The sequence below is a fragment of the Arachis hypogaea genome, chromosome 17, assembly GCF_003086295.3.
Source record: "Arachis hypogaea cultivar Tifrunner chromosome 17, arahy.Tifrunner.gnm2.J5K5, whole genome shotgun sequence".
Taxonomy (NCBI): domain Eukaryota; kingdom Viridiplantae; phylum Streptophyta; class Magnoliopsida; order Fabales; family Fabaceae; genus Arachis; species Arachis hypogaea.
Window position 1 is genome coordinate 84504484 of NC_092052.1, and position 17628 is coordinate 84522111.

Consider the following 17628-nt stretch of genomic DNA (forward strand, 5'->3'; position numbering starts at 1 on the left):
CGGCCAGGGGGGAGAAACAGCAGCAGAAGACTGCGGAGGATCAACTACACGGACTCGAAGAGTAGCGATCATTCTCCTCGGTCCAGGCGAGCTCGGCACAGATGGCTTTGGTGGAACCTGAGAGGACCCTTCCCCATCCGCCCTGGTCGAGATGTTCTGAGCTGGAGTAGCCTTTCTCGCCTTCTTGAAAGCCTTCATCGAGTCATTATTCTTGGCCATCTCTGAAAAATGAAAATCAACAGTTTTACAAACCAAAAAAAGAGGAAGAAAGCAAAGAATAAACAAGAAACAAAATATATCAAGTAAATACCCAATGCAGTTTGGACAAGGGATGGGTCCCCTAATGATTTTTTAGTGTCCAGATGAGGAGGTTCCCCCCAAATGTCCTCCAAAACAGTTACAAAAGCCTGCTCAATTTCGTCGAGCATCTCCCACGTATAACGGTATACAACTACATTCTGCTGCCAACAGAAGGGTAAGGCTGGCTCATCGTTCGCTTGCAGAAAAAAGGGCCGAGCTCCCTCAACTGCTCGGACCTTGAAAAAATAATTCTTGAAGTCCCTAAAGGACTCGTCATACATGGCAAAAACCTTATGCCCTTGTGCAGATCTAAAAGAAACCTATGAGGCTTTCTTTTTTACAGAAATCCTGGGCTTAGTTAACACAAACAAATAAAGGAAAAGAGTTTAAGAAGGAGTAACGTCCAACTCTTGGCAAAGAAGCTGAAAAATATTGATAAAGCCCTAGGAGTTCGGATGGAGCTGGGACGGAGCTACATTACATGACCACAACAAATTGGTCTCAAAAGAAGTGAAGGAAAAAGTGATGTCCAACTGGCTGAAAAAATAGTCGTAAGCATAAAAGAAAAGGCGCTCCCCCCGGGTCAGAGCAGGGAAGTAAACCCTCTCCTCGGAATCAGGTGCTACCAATTTATAATTCCTTTCCTGATCTCTACTCTTATAGAGGCGGTGATGTTTCCTAAGCTTCACACAAAACTAAGAATTCACCACAGAAACACACATTAAAACAAGGGAGTCCAACCAATCGGACATCCCCTCAGGAACCTTAGAAGACGTCTCTACAATATTTTTGCGAGAAGACATGGCCAACTAGTCCTACAAACAAGAAAAGAAGATTGGATTATTAAAAAACATCTCGGACGGAATCAAAATAACTCGGCCAACATAATCCAGCACAGTACAAGCAACAAAAGGAAACCCCAGGACCCACACCAAAGATCCAGGGGCATCCTTTGGAGGCAGTTACAGAACAAGGACTCAGGAAAACCTAGAAGCCTACACCTCGATACAGGAAGATAATGACCCCTTTCAACTAAAATGACACTCTAAATAGAAAGCCACGAACCACAGATAAAACCATCAAAATAACAACCCTCCAGACCCACAGTCTCATCTTGGTCAACAAACGAAACAACTAAATAACAAAACGTATCAAGAAGAAGTCATCAAAGACACAACCTTTTTTAGAGAAATAAAAAAGCATCGTTATCTTTTACAAAATTCATCAGCAAAGAAAACTATCAACATGGCGAAAGACATCAAAGGAGCAATCTTTCGAGAAAGCAAGCAGGTTCATGCTGTTCGCAAAAGAATAAAAATAAACGGCACAAACCCTAGAGTACAGAAGGACCATTTCAAAAGCAAGAAATACCCCCACAACAATAAACAAGCAGTTGTAAGGCGATACAAAAGGTCAAACTTTCTAAAGTCAAAGCTTGAAATAATATAATGCAAGCGACGAATGAAGTAAGAAAGAACCAACCTGGAAAAAGGGAGAAAACTCTGGAGAAAGCTGAAAGCTGAAGCGACAAGGATTAGAGTCAGCTCTCGAGCATAAAGCATCACAGAGGAAAATAAAAATCCAAACTTTAGGCGAAACAGAAAGGAAGAGAGAAAAAATGGGGAAGTTACAGAAAAGAGGAAACCATTTTTTCTGAGTGCAAAATTCAAAATGAAGAGGCAAGAGAAACGGGGCATTAAAAACAATTAATAAGGGTATTAAACCCTCGCGCATTCCCAAGACCAGAGTGATAATACAAAGCGCGCACTTTTTAGAATAAAGAAAAAACGTTCCACATTCAAAAGAAGACTCTACAAAGAGGAAATCAACAGATGCTCGAGTTCGGCTTTCACCAGAAAAGGATCGAAGTCCTAAAATCAAGACTCGTCCTCAAAAGAAAGACCAAGCTCGAGCAGGGGCACTGTTCATACCTTGGGTCGAGATGTCCGACCCGGGATGACTAGCGACAAAGCGACCGACCTCTTTAGGTCAAACCATCCGACCTCTTCCCAAAGTGCTCGGACAAATCGACTGGAAAGTCCAACGAGGGCCCAAAATCGAGGAACACGACCCAAATCTAAAGGCAGCCCAAGGCTACAGAGAGAAGGGCGGTTCCCTTGAAGATAAGCTGTCCTCACCCAAAGATAAGATAAGATAAGATAAGATAAGATAAGATAACTAACTTATCTTATCTAAAAAGGTTACTATCACACCTCTATAAATACGCTGGAGCACATAGGTATAACTCATACTCTGATTCTACTAAAATCCTGCTTAATACCCTTGCTAACTTAAGCATCGGAGTCCCTTGCAGGTAACACCACCCTCCGGTGACGAAGGATCAAAAGCACAGCCAGTCCAACAAGTCGGGTACGACAGCTCCGGCTGTCCCACATCAGCCGGACACGTTAGCACCGACCGGCACAAAAGATCTCATCCAAGATCGACCTACAGTTTCAGGTAACCCTCGGAACAATTGTCATAGAGGGAGACATCTTCATTGAAGAGGACAAGCCCATCACTAAAAAGAGGATGGAGCAAACAAGAGAGCCTACTCATGGACCTCAACAAGAGCATGAGGAAATTCCTCATCATGAAATCCCTGAGATGCCTCAAGGGATGTACTTTCCTCCACAAAACTATTGGGAGTAAATTAACACCTCCCTAGGAGAATTAAGTTCCAACATGGGACAACTAAGGGTGGAGCACCAAGAGCACTCCATCATTCTCCATGAGATTAGTGAAGATCAAAGAGCTATGAGGGAGGAGCAACAAAGGCAAGGAAGAGACATAGAGGAGCTCAAGAGCACCATTGGTACTTCAAGAGGAGGAAGACGCCACGCTCACTAAGGTGGACTCGTTCCTTAATCTCCTTGTCTATTTATTTTTTTTTTGTTTTCGTTCTCTATGCTTTATGTTTTATTCATCTTTTTGTCTTTATTACATGATCATTAGTGTTTAAGTGTCTATCTCTTAAAGCTATAAATAATTCCATGAATCCTTCACCTTTTTTAAATGAAAAATGTTTTTAATTACAAAAGAACAAGAAGTACATGAATTTTGAATTCATCCTTGAGATTAGTTTAATTATTTTGATGTGGTGACAATACTTTCTGCTTTCTGAATGAATGCTTGAACAATGCTTATGTCTTTTGAATTTGTTATTTATGAATGTTAAAATAGTTGGCTCTTGAAAGAATAATGAAAAAAGAAGAAATGTTATTGATAATCTGAAAAATCATAAAATTGATTCTTGAAGCAAGAAAAAGCAGTGAAAAAACAAGGCTTGCGGAAAAAAAAAGGCAAAAAAAAAAAGTAAGAAAGAAAAAGCAAAAGCAAGTAGAAAAAGCCAAGAGCTCTTTAAACCAAAAGGCAAGAGAAAAAAGCCAGTAACCCTTTAAACTAAAAGGCAAGGGTAGAAAGGATCCAAGGCTTTGAGCATTAATGGATAGGAGGGCCTAAAGGAATAAAATCCTAGCCTAAGCGGCTAAACCAAGCTGTCTGGTGCACGAAATTGTGATCATCAATGGCGCCAATAACTTGGTACACACAATTGTAATCTCAACTTTTTATCACAACTCCGCACAACTAACCAGCAAGTGCACTGGGTCGTCCAAGTAATAAACCTTACGTGAGTAAGGGTCGATCCCACGGAGATTGTCGGCTTGAAGCAAGCTATGGTCACCTTGTAAATCTCAGTCAGGCGGATTCAAATGGTTATGGAGAATTGATAATTAAAATATGAATAAAATATAAAATAAAGATAGAGATACTTATGTAATTCATTGGTAGGAATTTCATATAAGCGTATGAAGATGCTTTGTTCCTTCAGAACCTCTGCTTTCCTATTGCCACCTTCCAATCATTCATACTCCTTTCCATGGCAAGCTTTTTATGTTGGGCATCACCGTTGTCAATGGCTACTTCCCGTCCTCTCAGTGAAAATGGTCCAAATTCGCTATCACCGCACGGCTAATCATCTGTCGGTTCTCGATCATGTTGGAATAGGATCCATTGATCCTTTTGTGTCTGTCACACGCCCAACACTCACGAGTTTGAAGATCATCACAGTCATCCCTTCCCAGATCCTACTCGGAATACCACAGACAAGGTTTAGACTTTTCGGACCTCAGGAATGGCCGCCAATAATTCTAGCCTATACCACGAAGGTTCCAATCTTAGATTAGAAACCCAAGAGATACACATTCAAGCTATTGCAAGTAGAACAGAGGTGGTTGTCAGACACGTGTTCATAGGTGAGAATGATGATGAGTATCACGGATCATCACATTCATCAGGTTGAAGAACGAGTGTATATCTTAGAGAAGAAGTAGGCGTGAATTGAATAGAAAAACAATAGTACTTTGCATTAATTCATGAGGAACAGCAGAGCTCCACACCTGAATCTATGGTGTGTAGAAACTCTACCGTTGAAAATACATAAGAACAAAAGGTCTAGGCATGGCTGAATGGCGAGCCTCAAAGGTCTAAGGAATAAACGTCCAAAGATTCGTGCAAATACAATAGTAAAAGGTCCTATTTATAGATAACTAGTAACCTAGGGTTTACAGAAATGAGTAAATGATGCAGAATCTGCTTCCGGGCCCACTTGGTGTGTGCTTGGACTGAACATTGAAGCTTTCACGTGTAGAGACTATCTTGGAGTTAAACGCCAGCTTTTGTGCCAGTTTGGGCGTTTAACTCCAGCTTTTATGCCAGTTCTGGCGTTTTGACGCCAGAATTTCTATGCTGACTTTGAACGCCGGTTTGGGCCATCAAATCTTGGGCAAAGTATGGACTATTATATATTTCAGGAAAGCCCAGAATGTTTACTTTCCAACGTAATTGAGAGCGCACCAATTGGGCTTCTGTAGCTCCAGAAAATCCACTTTGAGTGTAGGGAGGTCAGAATCCAACAGCATCTGCAGTCCTTTTTGAGCCTCTGAATCAGATTTTTGCTCAGGTCCCTCAATTTCATCCAGAAAATACTTGAAATAATAGAAAAATAGACAAACTCATAGTAAAGTCCAGAAATGTTATTTTTATTTAAAAACTAATAAAAACATAATAAAAACTAACTAAACTATACTAAAAACATACTAAAAACAATACCAAAAAGCGTATAAATTATCCGCTCATCACTGTCCCTAACCATGTGCTTGTGGCGTGAAGTTGTCAAGTGAAGAGCTTGAGACTGAGCGGTTAAAGTAGTGATCCAAAGCAAAAAGAGTGTTCTTAAGAACCCTAGACACCTCTAATTGGGGACTCTAGCAAAGCTGAGTCACAATCTGAAAAGGTTCACCCAGTTATATGTCTGTGGCATTTATGTATCCGGTGGTAATACTGGAAAACAAAGTGCTTAGGGTCACGGCCAAGACTCATAAAGTAGCGGCGTTCAAGAATCAACATACTGAACTAGGAGAATCAACAACACTATCTAAATTCTGAGTTCCTATAGATGCCAATCATTCTGAACTTCAAAGGATAAAGTGAGATGCCAAAACTATGCAGAGGCAAAAAGCTACTAGTCCCGCTCATCTAATTGGAGCAAAGTTTCATTGATATTTTTTGAATTTATGGTATATTCTCTTCTTGTTATCCTATTTGATTTTCAGTTGCTTCGGGACAAGCAACAATTTAAGTTTGGTGTTGTGACGAGCGGATAATTTATACACTTTTTGGCATTATTTTTAGTATGATTTAGCTACTTTTAGGTATATTTTTATTATTTTTTAAATAAAAATCACATTTCTAGACTTTACTATGAATTTGTGTGTTTTTCTGTGATTTCAGGTATTTTTTGGCTGAAATTGAGGGACCTGAGCAAAAATCTGATTCAGAGGCTGAAAAAGGACTATAGATGCTGTTAGATTCTGACCTCCCTGCACTCAAAGTGGATTTTCTAGAGCTACAGAAGCCCAATTGGCGCGCTCTCAATTGCGTTGAAAAGTGACATACTGGGCTTTCCAGCAATATATAATAGTCCATACTTTGCCCAATTTTTGACGACGCAAACTAGCGTTTAAACGCTAACTTCCTGCCCTATTCTGGCGTTAAACGCCAAAACTGAGTTACAAGCTTGAGTTGAATGCCCAAACTGGCACCAAAGCTGGCGTTTAACTCCAAGAAAAGCCTCTACATGTGAAAGATTCAATTCTCAGCCCAAGCACACACCATGTGGGCCCGGAAGTGGATTTCTGCATCATTTACTCATTTCTGTAAACCCTACGTTACTAGTTTAGTATAAAAACTACTTTTAGAGATTTATTTTACATCTTTGGAACATTTAGTCCTTAGACATTGGAGGCTGGCCTTTTGGCCATTCCAGGACCTTAATCACTTATGTATTTTCAACGGTGGAGTTTCTACACCCCATAGATTAAGGTGTGGAGTTCTGTTGTTCCTCATGAATTAATGCAAAGTACTATTGTTTTTCTATTCAATTCAAGCTTATTCTTATTCCAAGATATTCACTCGCACTTCAACTTGTTGAATGTGATGATCCGTGACACTCAACATCATTCTCACCTATGAACACGTGCCTGACAACCACTTCCGTTCTATCTGCAATAGCTTGAGTGTGTATCTCTTAGCCTCTATTCCGAAAGATCGGAGTCTTCGTGGTATAAGCTAGAATCAATTGATGGCCATTCCTGATATTTGAAAAGTCTAAACCTTGTCTGTGGTATTCCGAGTAGGATCTGGGATGGGATGACTGTGATGAGTGTCTAACTCGCGAGTGTTGGGCGTAGTGACAGATGCAAAAGGATCAATGGATCCTATTCCAACTTGTGTGAGAACCGACAGATGATTAGCCGTGTGGTGACAGCGCATTTGGACCATTTTCACTGAGAGGACGGACGGTAGCCATTGACAACAGTGATCCCCCAACATAGAGCTTGCCATGGAAATGAGTATGAATGATTGAATGAAGACAGTAGGAAAGCAGAGACTCAGAAGGAGCAAAGCACCTCCATACGCTTATCTGAAATTCTCACCAATGAATTACATAAGTATTTCTATCTTATTTTATATTTTATTTATATTTTAATTATCAAAACCTCATAACCATTTGAATCTGCCTGACTGAGATTTACAAGGATGACCATAGCTTGCTTCATGCCGACAATCTCCATGGGATCGACCCTTACTCATGTAAGGTTTATTACTTGGACGACCCAGTGTACTTGCTGGTTAGTTGTGCGGAGTTGTGAAGAAGAATTGAGATTATGAACATGCATACCAAGTTTTTGGCGCCGTGGCGATCACAATTTCGTGCACCATCCTTCCAAGTGTTTGATTAAATGCTTGGGAGGATGCTAGAGTAAATTCTTCTCCTCTTGGCTTTGGTTGAGTAATTGGAGACTCTTGAGTTATCAAATTCTTTTGTTGATTGATAAGTGAAAGTTACTAGTTGATTTGAATTCCACTAACTCTAGTCTTCCCTTAGGAGTTGACTAGGACTTGTGGACTCAAGTTGATTTATCCACTTGACTTTCCTTCATAGTTAGAGGTTGACTAAATAGGAGCAATGGACAATTGATGACACAATTGATGATGATAATGAGGATAGGACTTCCAATTCTCATTCCTTGCCAAGAGTTTTATTAGCTATTAGTTTAATTCTTGTAATTTACTTTTCTTGCCCTTTATCCAAAACCCCAAAATATACAATCCATGACCAATAGCAAGAACACTTCCCTGCAATTCCTTTGAGAGACGACCCGAGGTTTGAATACTTTAGTTATTTTTATTGGGGTTTGTTACTTGTGACAACCAAATTTTTGTATGAAAGGATTATTTGTTGGTTTAGAAACTATACTTACAATGAGAATTGATTGAGGAATTGTAAACCACGAAAAATCCATTTCATTGAAATAGTGCCGTTGCCAGGGAATTGCAAATGTATGCCCTGTTATTGGTTATTGTATATATGTGAATATTGTGAATATGTTTGCCTTTTGTCTCTTTGTTAGTTTTTGCTAGTCATAGGATTTAGTTTTCTTTTTTTCTTATTTGATTTTATTTTCATTTGCCCTTGCTATCATGAATTCTCATCCTTTTGGCTATGAGTTTGGTTACAACTATGTTGTAGGAAGTGGGAATTACAATGGGAATGTAGATCAAGGATGGAACAATCAAGGTTGGGAGGAGCCTCAAGCTTATGGACAACCTTCTTGGCAACAACCTCCTCCGGTTTTGTATAGGTATAATTCCACTCCTTATGCATATCAATCTAATGGATGTGGTAGTCCTTATTGTACTTATCAACAACAACCACATGCCTATGAGCCTCATCCTCAACATAGCCCTCAACCATACTCACGAGCCCCTCTTCACCAAATACCTCCCTACGAACCTTATCCATCATATAACCAATCACCCTTACCTCATCCTTGTGACCATTATGTAAGAAAATCCATAGAGCCACCTGATGAGAGGATAATTTATACGCTTTTTGGCATTGTTTTTAGTATGATTTTAGTATGTTTTAGTTAGTTTTTATTATATTTTTATTAGTTTTAATTTAAAAATCACATTTCTAGACTTTACTATGAGTTTGTGTGTTTTTCTATGATTTCAAGAATTTTCTGGCTGAAATTGAGGGACCTGAGCAAAAATCTGATTCAGAGGCTGAAAAAGGACTGCAAATGCTGTTGGATTCTGACCTCCCTGCACTCGAAGTGGATTTTCTGGAGCTACAGAAGCCCAATTGGCGCGCTCTCAATTGCGTTGGAAAGCAGACATCCTGGGCTTTTTAGCAAATAATAGTCCATACTTTGCCCATGATTTGATGGCCCAAACCGGCATTCCAAGTCAGCTTAAGAATTCTGGCGTCAAAACGCCAAAACTGGCACAAAAGCTGGAGTTAAACGCCCAAACTGGCACAAAAGCTGGCGTTTAACTCCAAGAAAAGTCTCTACATGTGAAAGCTTCAATGCTAGCCTAAGCACACACCAAGTAGGCCCGGAAGAAGATTTCTGCATTAATTACTTATTTCTGTAAACCCTAGGCTACTAGTTCCCTATAAATAGGATCTTTTACTATTGTATTTTCATCTTGGTTCTTTAGGTTCCCCCTCTGGGGCCGAAGCCAATGAACACCTTTATTACTTTTGTATTTTCAACGGTGGAGTTTCTACACACCATAGATTAAGGTGTGGAGCTTTGCTGTTCTTCATGAATTAATGCAAAGTACTACTGTTTTTCTATTCAATTCACGCCTACTTCTTCTCTAAGATATACACTCATTCTCCAACCTGATGAATGTGATGATCCATGACACTCATCATCATTCTAACCTATGAACACGTGCCTGACAACCACCTCTGTTCTACTTGCAATAGCTTGAATGTGTATCTCTTGGGTTTCTAATCTAAGATTGGAACCTTCGTGGTATAGGGTAGAATTATTGGTGGTCATTCTTGAGATCTGGAAAGTCTAAACCTTGTCTGTGGTATTCCGAGTAGGATCTGGGAAGGGATGACTGTGACGAGCTTCAAACTCGCGATTGTTGGGCGTGTGACAGACGCAAAAAGATCAATGGATCCTATTCCAACATGATCGAGAACCGACAGATGATTAGCCATGCGATGACAGCGCATTTGGAACATTTTCAGTGAGAGGACGGGAAGTAGCCATTGACAACGGTGATGCCCAACATAAAGCTTGCCATGGAAGGGAGTATGAATGATTGGAAGAAGGCAATGGGAAAGCAGAGGTTCAGGAAGAACAAAGCATCTTTATACGCTTATCTGAAATTCTCACCAATGAATTACATAAGTATCTCTATGTTTATTTTATGTTTTATTCATCTTTTAATTATCAATCCTCCATAACCATTTGAATCCGCCTGACTGAGATTTACAAGATGACCATAGCTTGCTTCAAGCCGACAATCTCCGTGGGATCGACCCTTACTCGCGTAAGGTTTTTTACTTGGACGACCCAGTGCACTTGCTGGTTAGTTGGACGGAGTTGTGATAAAGAGTTGAGATTACAATTGTGCGTACCAAGTTGTTGGCGCCATTGATGATCACAATTTCGTGCACCAAGTTTTTGGCGCCGTTGCCGGGGATTGTTCGAGTTTGGACAACTGACGGTTCATCTTGTTGCTTAGATTAGGTAATTTTACTTTTTATTTTCGAAAATTTTCTTTCTATTTTGTTCTTCATAATTTTTAAGAATGAATTCTAGAGTTTCATGATGATCTGTTGAAGTCTGGCTAGCTGTGAAGCCATGTCTAATCTTATTGGACCGAGGTTTCAACTTATCCTCACAAGAGCTTGTTGATTTCTATCAATTTTGCTGTTGTTAGCAATGATCTGCTAAAGCCTGGCTGGCCATTGGCCATGTCTAGTGTTTTGGACCATAGCTTTCATTGAAAGCTTGGCTAGCTAGTAAGCCATGTCTAATTCCTGGACCGGAGTCTTAGAATAGCATTGCAATAATTCCTGGAACTCTTATTAAAAATTTTGAATCCCTTTATTTTCTTTTCAACTCAATTTTCGAAAAATCACAAAAAAATTTATAAAACCATAAAAATCAAAAATATTTTATGTTTCTTGTTTGAGTCTAATATCAATTTTTAAGTTTGGTGTCAATTGCATGTCTTTTTTCTTCTTGCATTTTTTGAATATATGCATTATGTTCTTCATTGATCTTCAAGTTGTTCTTGATGATTGCAGTGCTCTGATCTTTAATTTCTCTTATTCTGTGTCTTTTGTTGTTTCTTACATGCATTTTCAAATTATTATAGTCCTTAGTATACAAACTTCTAAGTTTGGTGTCTTGCATGCATTGTTTATTTGATCTTAGTTGCATTCCTATTGTTTCTCATCATTAAAAATTCAAAAAAAAATTTCAAAATTGTGTCTTTTCAAGTCAATAACATAGAAAATTGAAGATTCAGAATATTCAGTAGAGGAATTACACAGAAAAATCTGGGCGTTCAAAACGCCTAGTGAAGAAGGAAAACTGGCGTTTAAACGCCAGCCAGGATACCTGGCTGGGCGTTAAACGCCCAAAAAGAAGCATTTTGGGCGTTAAACGCCATAATGGATGCCATTCTGGGCATTTAACGCCAGGATGACATAAGAGGGAAGATTTTGTTTTTAATTCAAATTTTTTCAAGTTTTCATAATTCTTCAAAATCAAATCTTTTTCAAATCATATCTTTTCAATCATATCTTTTGAAAATCATTTTCTTTTCAATTTTTTTATTTATTACTATTTTCGAAAATCCTTGCTACAATTAATAATTTAATTCAAAATTTTCTAGTTGTTACTTGCCTATTAAGAAAGGATCAAAAGTTTTAATTCTAGAATCATATCTTCTAATTTCTTGTTAGTCAAATAATCAACTTTAATTTTAAAAATTTCTCTTTTTAATTTGATTTTCAATCATATCTTCTCAATCATATCTTTTCAACCACATCTTTTTCAAAATTAAGTTTCAATCATATCTTTTTGATTTCTAATTTCAAAATCCTTTTCAAAAATCACTTAATTTCTTTCCCAATCTTAATTTTCGAAAATCCTTTACCAAATTTTCAAAATTTCTTTTAATTATTTCTAAATCTTTTACTTTAATTTCGAAAATTCTTCCCCTCTTCTCACATCCTTCTATTTAAGGACTAACACTCCTCTACTATCAACAATTCGAACTCTATCCCTCTTGATAAATTCGAATTCTTATCTTTCTACCTCCTCCTTCTATTTTTCTTTTCCTCTGACACCTCAAAGAATCTCTATACTGTGACATAGAGGATTCTATACTTTCTTTTTCTCTCTTTCATATGAGCAGGAGTAAGGACAAAGACATTCTGGTTGAGGCTAATCCTGAACCCGAAAGGACCTCGAAGAGAAAGCTAAGAGAAGCTAAAGTACAACTTTCTGTAGAGGACCTAACAGAGCTTTTCAAACAAAAAGAAGCCATGGCAGCCGAAAACACCAACAATGCAAGGAAGGTGCTTGGTGATTTACTGCACCTACTCCTGATTTCTATGGGAGAAGCATCTCTATCCCTACCATTGGAGCAAACAATTTTGAGCTTAAGCCTCAATTAGTTTCTCTAATGCAACAGAATTGCAAGTTTCATGGACTTCCATTGGAAGATCCTCATAAGTTCTTAGCTGAATTCTTGCAAATCTGTGACACTGTCAAGACTAATGGGGTTGATCCTGAGGTCTACAAGCTTATGCTTTTTCCCTTTGCTATAAGAGACAGAGCTAGAACATGGTTGGATTCACAACCTAAAGAAAGCCTGAACTCTTGGGAAAAGCTAGTCAATGCCTTCTTGGCAAAGTTCTTTCCACCTCAAAAATTGAGAAAGCTTAGAGTGGAAGTCCAAACCTTCAGACAGAAGGAAGGTGAAACCCTCTATGAAGCTTGGGAAAGATACAAGCAATTGATCAGAAGGTGTCCTTCTGACATGCTTTTAGAATGGAGCATCATAGGTATCTTCTACGATGGTCTGTCTGAACTGTCCAAGATGCCATTGGACAGCTCTGCTGGAGGATCTCTTCATCTGAAGAAGATGCCTGCAGAAGCTCAGGAACTCATTGAAATGGTTGCAAATAACCAATTCATGTACACCTCTGAAAGGAATCCTATGAATAATGGGACAAATCAGAAGAAAGGAGTTCTTGAGATTGATACTCTGAATGCCATACTGGCTCAGAACAAAATATTGACTCAACAAGTCAATATAATTTCTCAGAGTCTGTCTGGAATGCAAGCAGCAACAGCCAGTACCAAAGAAGCTTCATTTGAAGAAGAAGCTTATGATCCTGAGAACCCAGCAATGGAAGAGGTGAATTACATGAGAGAACCCTATGGAAACACCTATAATCCTTCATAGAGGAATCATCCGAACCTCTCATGGAAGGATCAACAGAGGCCTCAACAAGGCTTCAACAACAATAATGGTGGACAAAATAGGTTTAGCAATGGCAAACCTTTTCCATTATCTTCTCAACAACAGACAGAGAATTCTAAGCAGAGCCACTCTGTCTTAGCAACTGTAGTCTCTGATCTAATTAAAACCACTCAAAGTTTCATGACTGAAATAAGGTCCTCCATTAGAAATTTAGAGGCACAAGTAGGTCAGTTGAGTAAGAAAGTTACTGAACTCCCTCCTAGTACTCTTCCAAGCAATACAGAAGAGAATCCAAAAGGAGAGTGCAAGGCCATTAACATGACCCACACGACCAAACTTGGAGAGGAGGAAGAGGCAGTGATCTCCACTGAGGAAGACTTCACTGGACGTCCACTGGCCTCTAAGGAGTTCCCTAACGAGGAACCATGGGAATCTGAGGCTCATACTGAGACCATAGAGATTCCATTGAATTTACTTTTGTCATTCATGAGCTCTGATGAGTATTCTTCCTCTGAAGAGGATGAAGATGTTACTGAAGAGCAAGTTGCTAAGTACCTTGGAGCAATCATCAAACTAAATGCTAAGTTATTTAGTAATGAGACTTGGGAGGATGAACCCCCCTTGCTCACCAAAGAACTGGATGACTTGACTAGGTAGAGATTACCTCAAAAGAGACAAGATCCTGGGAAGTTCTCAATACCTTGTACCATAGGCACCATGACCTTTGAGAAGGCTCTGTGTGACCTAGGGTCAAGTATAAACCTCATGTCTCTCTATAATGGAGAAGATAGGGATCATTGAGGTACAAGCTGCAAGAATCTCACTAGAAATGGCAGACAATTCAAGGAAACAAGCTTATGGACTTGTAGAGGATGTCTTGGTAAAGGTTGAACACCACTACATCCCTACTGATTTCATAATCCTAGACACTGGGAAGTGTATGGATGAATCCATCATCCTTGGTAGACCCTTCCTAGCCACAGCAAAAGCTGTGATTGATGTAGACAGAGGAGAATTAGTCCTTCAAGTGAATGAGGACTCCCTTGTGTTTAAGGCTCAAGGATGTCCCTCTGTAACCATGGAGAGGAAGCATGAAAAGCTTCTCTCAATGCAGAGTCAAACAAAATCCCCACTTTCAAACTCTAAGTTTGGTGTTGGGAGACCATAACTAAACTCTAAGTTTGGTGTTGAGAGGCCATCATCATGCTCTGAGTATCTGTGAGGCTCCATGAGAACCCACTGTCAAGCTACTGATACTAAAGAAGCGCTTGTTGGGAGACAACCCAATTTTACTTATCTATGTTATATTTCTATCATTTTATGTTTTTTGTAGGTTGATGATCATGTGAAGTCACAGAAATAATTGAAAAAGCAAAAACAAACTGAAATATAGAATGAAAAATAGAACACCCTGGAGGAGAAGGCTACTGGCGTTTAAATGCCAGTAAGGGCAGCAGAATGGGCGTTAAACGCCCAGTCTGGCACCATTCTGGGCGTTAAACACCAGAAATGGCACCAGACTGGCATTTAATGCCAGAAAAGGGCAAGAAGCTGGCGTTAAACGCCAGAAATGGGCAGCAACCTGGCATTTAACGCCAGGATTGGCAGAAAAGGGCGTTTTGCACGCCACTTGGTGCAGGGATGAAAAAAATCCTTGACACCTCAGGATCTGTGGACCCCACAAGATCCCCACCTACCTCATTTCTCTCTCTCTTCTTCACCCATTCACCAATCACCTCAATACCTCTTCCCCCAAAACCCCTCACCTATCAAATCCTACCCTCTTCTCCATAAACCCTTCACCAACCCACATCCATCCATCATAAATCCTACCTACCTCACCATCCAAATTCAAACCACTTTCCCTCCTAAACCCACCCATACATGACTGAACCCTACCCATCTCTCCACCCCTATATAAACCCATCTTCACCCCCTCATTTTCACACATCATCCAACCACTACTTCTCCCTCTCGGCCAAAATACTAAGCCCCCTTCATCTCCTCTATTTCTTCTTCTTCTACTCTTTTCTTTCTTCTTTTGCTCGAGGACGAGAAAACCTTCTAAGTTTGGTGTGGTAAAAGTGCTGCTTTTTATTTTTCCATAACTATTTATGGCACCTACGGCCGGAGAAACCTCTAGAAAGAGGAAAGGGAAGGAAAAAGCTTCCACCTCCGAGTCATGGGAGATAGAGAGATTCATCTCAATGGTGCATCAAGACCACTTCTATGAAGTTGTGGCCAAGAAGAAGGTGATCCCCGAGGTCCCTTTTAAGCTCAAAAAGAATGAATATCCAGAGATCCGACATGAGATTCGAAGAAGAAGTTGGGAAGTTCTCAACAACCCCATTCAACAAGTCTAAATCTTAATGGTTCAAGAGTTCTATGCCAATGCATGGATCACCAAGAACCATGATCAAAGTGTGAACCCGGACCCAAAGAATTGGCTTACAATGGTTCGGGGGAAATACTTAGATTTCAGTCCGAAAAATGTAAGGTTGGCATTCAACTTGCCCATGATGCAAGGAGATGCACACCCCTACACTAGAAGGGTCAACTTTGATCAAAGGTTGGACCAAGTCCTCATAGACATTTATGAAGAGGGCGCTCAATGGAAGAGAGATTCAAGAGGAAGAACAAGCCGCCATCACTAAGGTGGACCCGTTCCTTAATTTCCTTGTTCTTTATTTTCTGTTTTTCGAATTTTTATGCCTTATGTCTATTTATGTTTGTATCTTTATTACATGATCACTAGTATTTAAGTGTCTATGCCTTAAAGCTATGAAAATGAATCCATCACCTTTCTTAAAATGAAAAATATTTTAATTGAAAAAGAAAAAGAAATACATGAATTTCGAATTTTAAAGCAGTTTAATTATTTTGATGTGGTGGCAATACTTTTGTCTTTTTGAATGAATGCTTGAACAGTGCATATTTTTTATATTGTTGATTCATGAATGTTAAAATTGTTGGCTCTTGAAAGAATGATGGAAAAGGAGAAATGTTATTTGATAATCTGAAAAATTATCAAATTGGTTCTTGAAGTAAGAAAAAGCAGTGAATACAAAAAAAAGATATATGCGAAAAAAAAAGAGAGAGAAAGAAAAAGAAAAAGCCAATAACCCTTTGAACCAAAAGGCAAGGGTAAAATAAAAAGGATCCAAGGTTTTGAGCATCAGTGGATAGGAGGGCCCACAGGAATAAAATCCTGGCCTAAGCGGCTAAACCAAGCTGTCCCTAACCATGTGCTTGTGGCGTGAAGGTGTCAAGTGAAAACTTGAGACTGAGCGATTAAAGTCGTGGTCCAAAGCAAAAAGAGTGTGCTTAAGAGCCCCGGACACCTCTCACTGGGGACTTTAGCAAAGCTGAGTCACAATCTGAAAAGGTTCACCCAGTCATGTGTCTGTGGCATTTATGTATCCGGTGGTAATACTGGAAAACAAAATGCTTAGGGTCACGGCCAAGACTCATAAAGTAGCTGTGTTCAAGAATCAACGTACTTAACTAGGACAATCAATAACACTATTTGGATTCTGAGTTCCTATAGATGCCAATCATTCCGAACTTCAAGGGATAAAGTGGGATGCCAAAACTGTTCAGAAGCAAAAAGCTAAAAGCCCAGCTCATCTAATTAATACTGTTCTTCATAGATGTTTTTGGAATTCATTGTACATTCTATTCTTTTTATCCTATATGATTTTCAGTTGCTTGGGGACAAGCAACAATTTAAGTTTGGTGTTGTGATGAGCGGATAATTTATACGCTTTTTGGCATTGTTTTTAGTATGTTTTTAGTATGTTTTAGTTACTTTTTATTATGTTTTTGTTAGTTTTTATTTAAAAATTACATTTCTGGACTTTACTATGAGTTTGTGTGTTTTTCTGTGATTTCAGTTATTTTCTGGCTGAAATTGAAGGACCTGAGCAAAAATCTGATTCAGAGGCTGAAAAAGGACTGCAAATGCTGTTGGATTCTGACCTCCCTGCACTCGAAGTGGATTTTCTGGAGCTACAAAAGCCCAATTGGCACGCTCTCAATTGCGTTGGAAAGTAGACATCCTGGGCTTTCCAGCAATATATAATAGTTCAAACTTTGCCCAAGATTTGATGGCCCAAACTGGCGTTTCAATTCAGCATAAGAATTTTGGCGTCAAAACGCCAGAACTGGCACAAAAGCTGGAGTTAAACGCCCAAACTGGCACAAAAGCTGGCGTTTAACTCCAAGAAAAGTCTCTACATGTAAAAGCTTTAATGTTCAGCCCAAACACACACCAAGTGGGCCCGGAAGAAGATTTCTGCATTAATTACTTATTTCTGTAAACCCTAGGCAACTAGTTCCCTATAAATAGGACCTTTTACTATTGTATTTTCATCTTGGTTCTTCAGGTTCCCCCTCTGGGGCCGAAGCCAATGAACACCTTTATTACTTTTATATTTTCAACGGTGGAGT

The 17628-nt window shown here is 39.3% G+C and overlaps 1 non-coding gene across 1 annotated transcript; it reads right to left on the minus strand.

Moving 5' to 3' along the window:
- Window positions 1-12630: 12630 nt before the first annotated feature.
- Window positions 12631-12738, minus strand: LOC112767721 (small nucleolar RNA R71). Its single transcript, XR_003185162.1, has one exon. It is a non-coding gene; the product is annotated as a small nucleolar RNA R71 (small nucleolar RNA).
- Between the last annotated feature and the right edge of the window lie 4890 nt (window positions 12739-17628).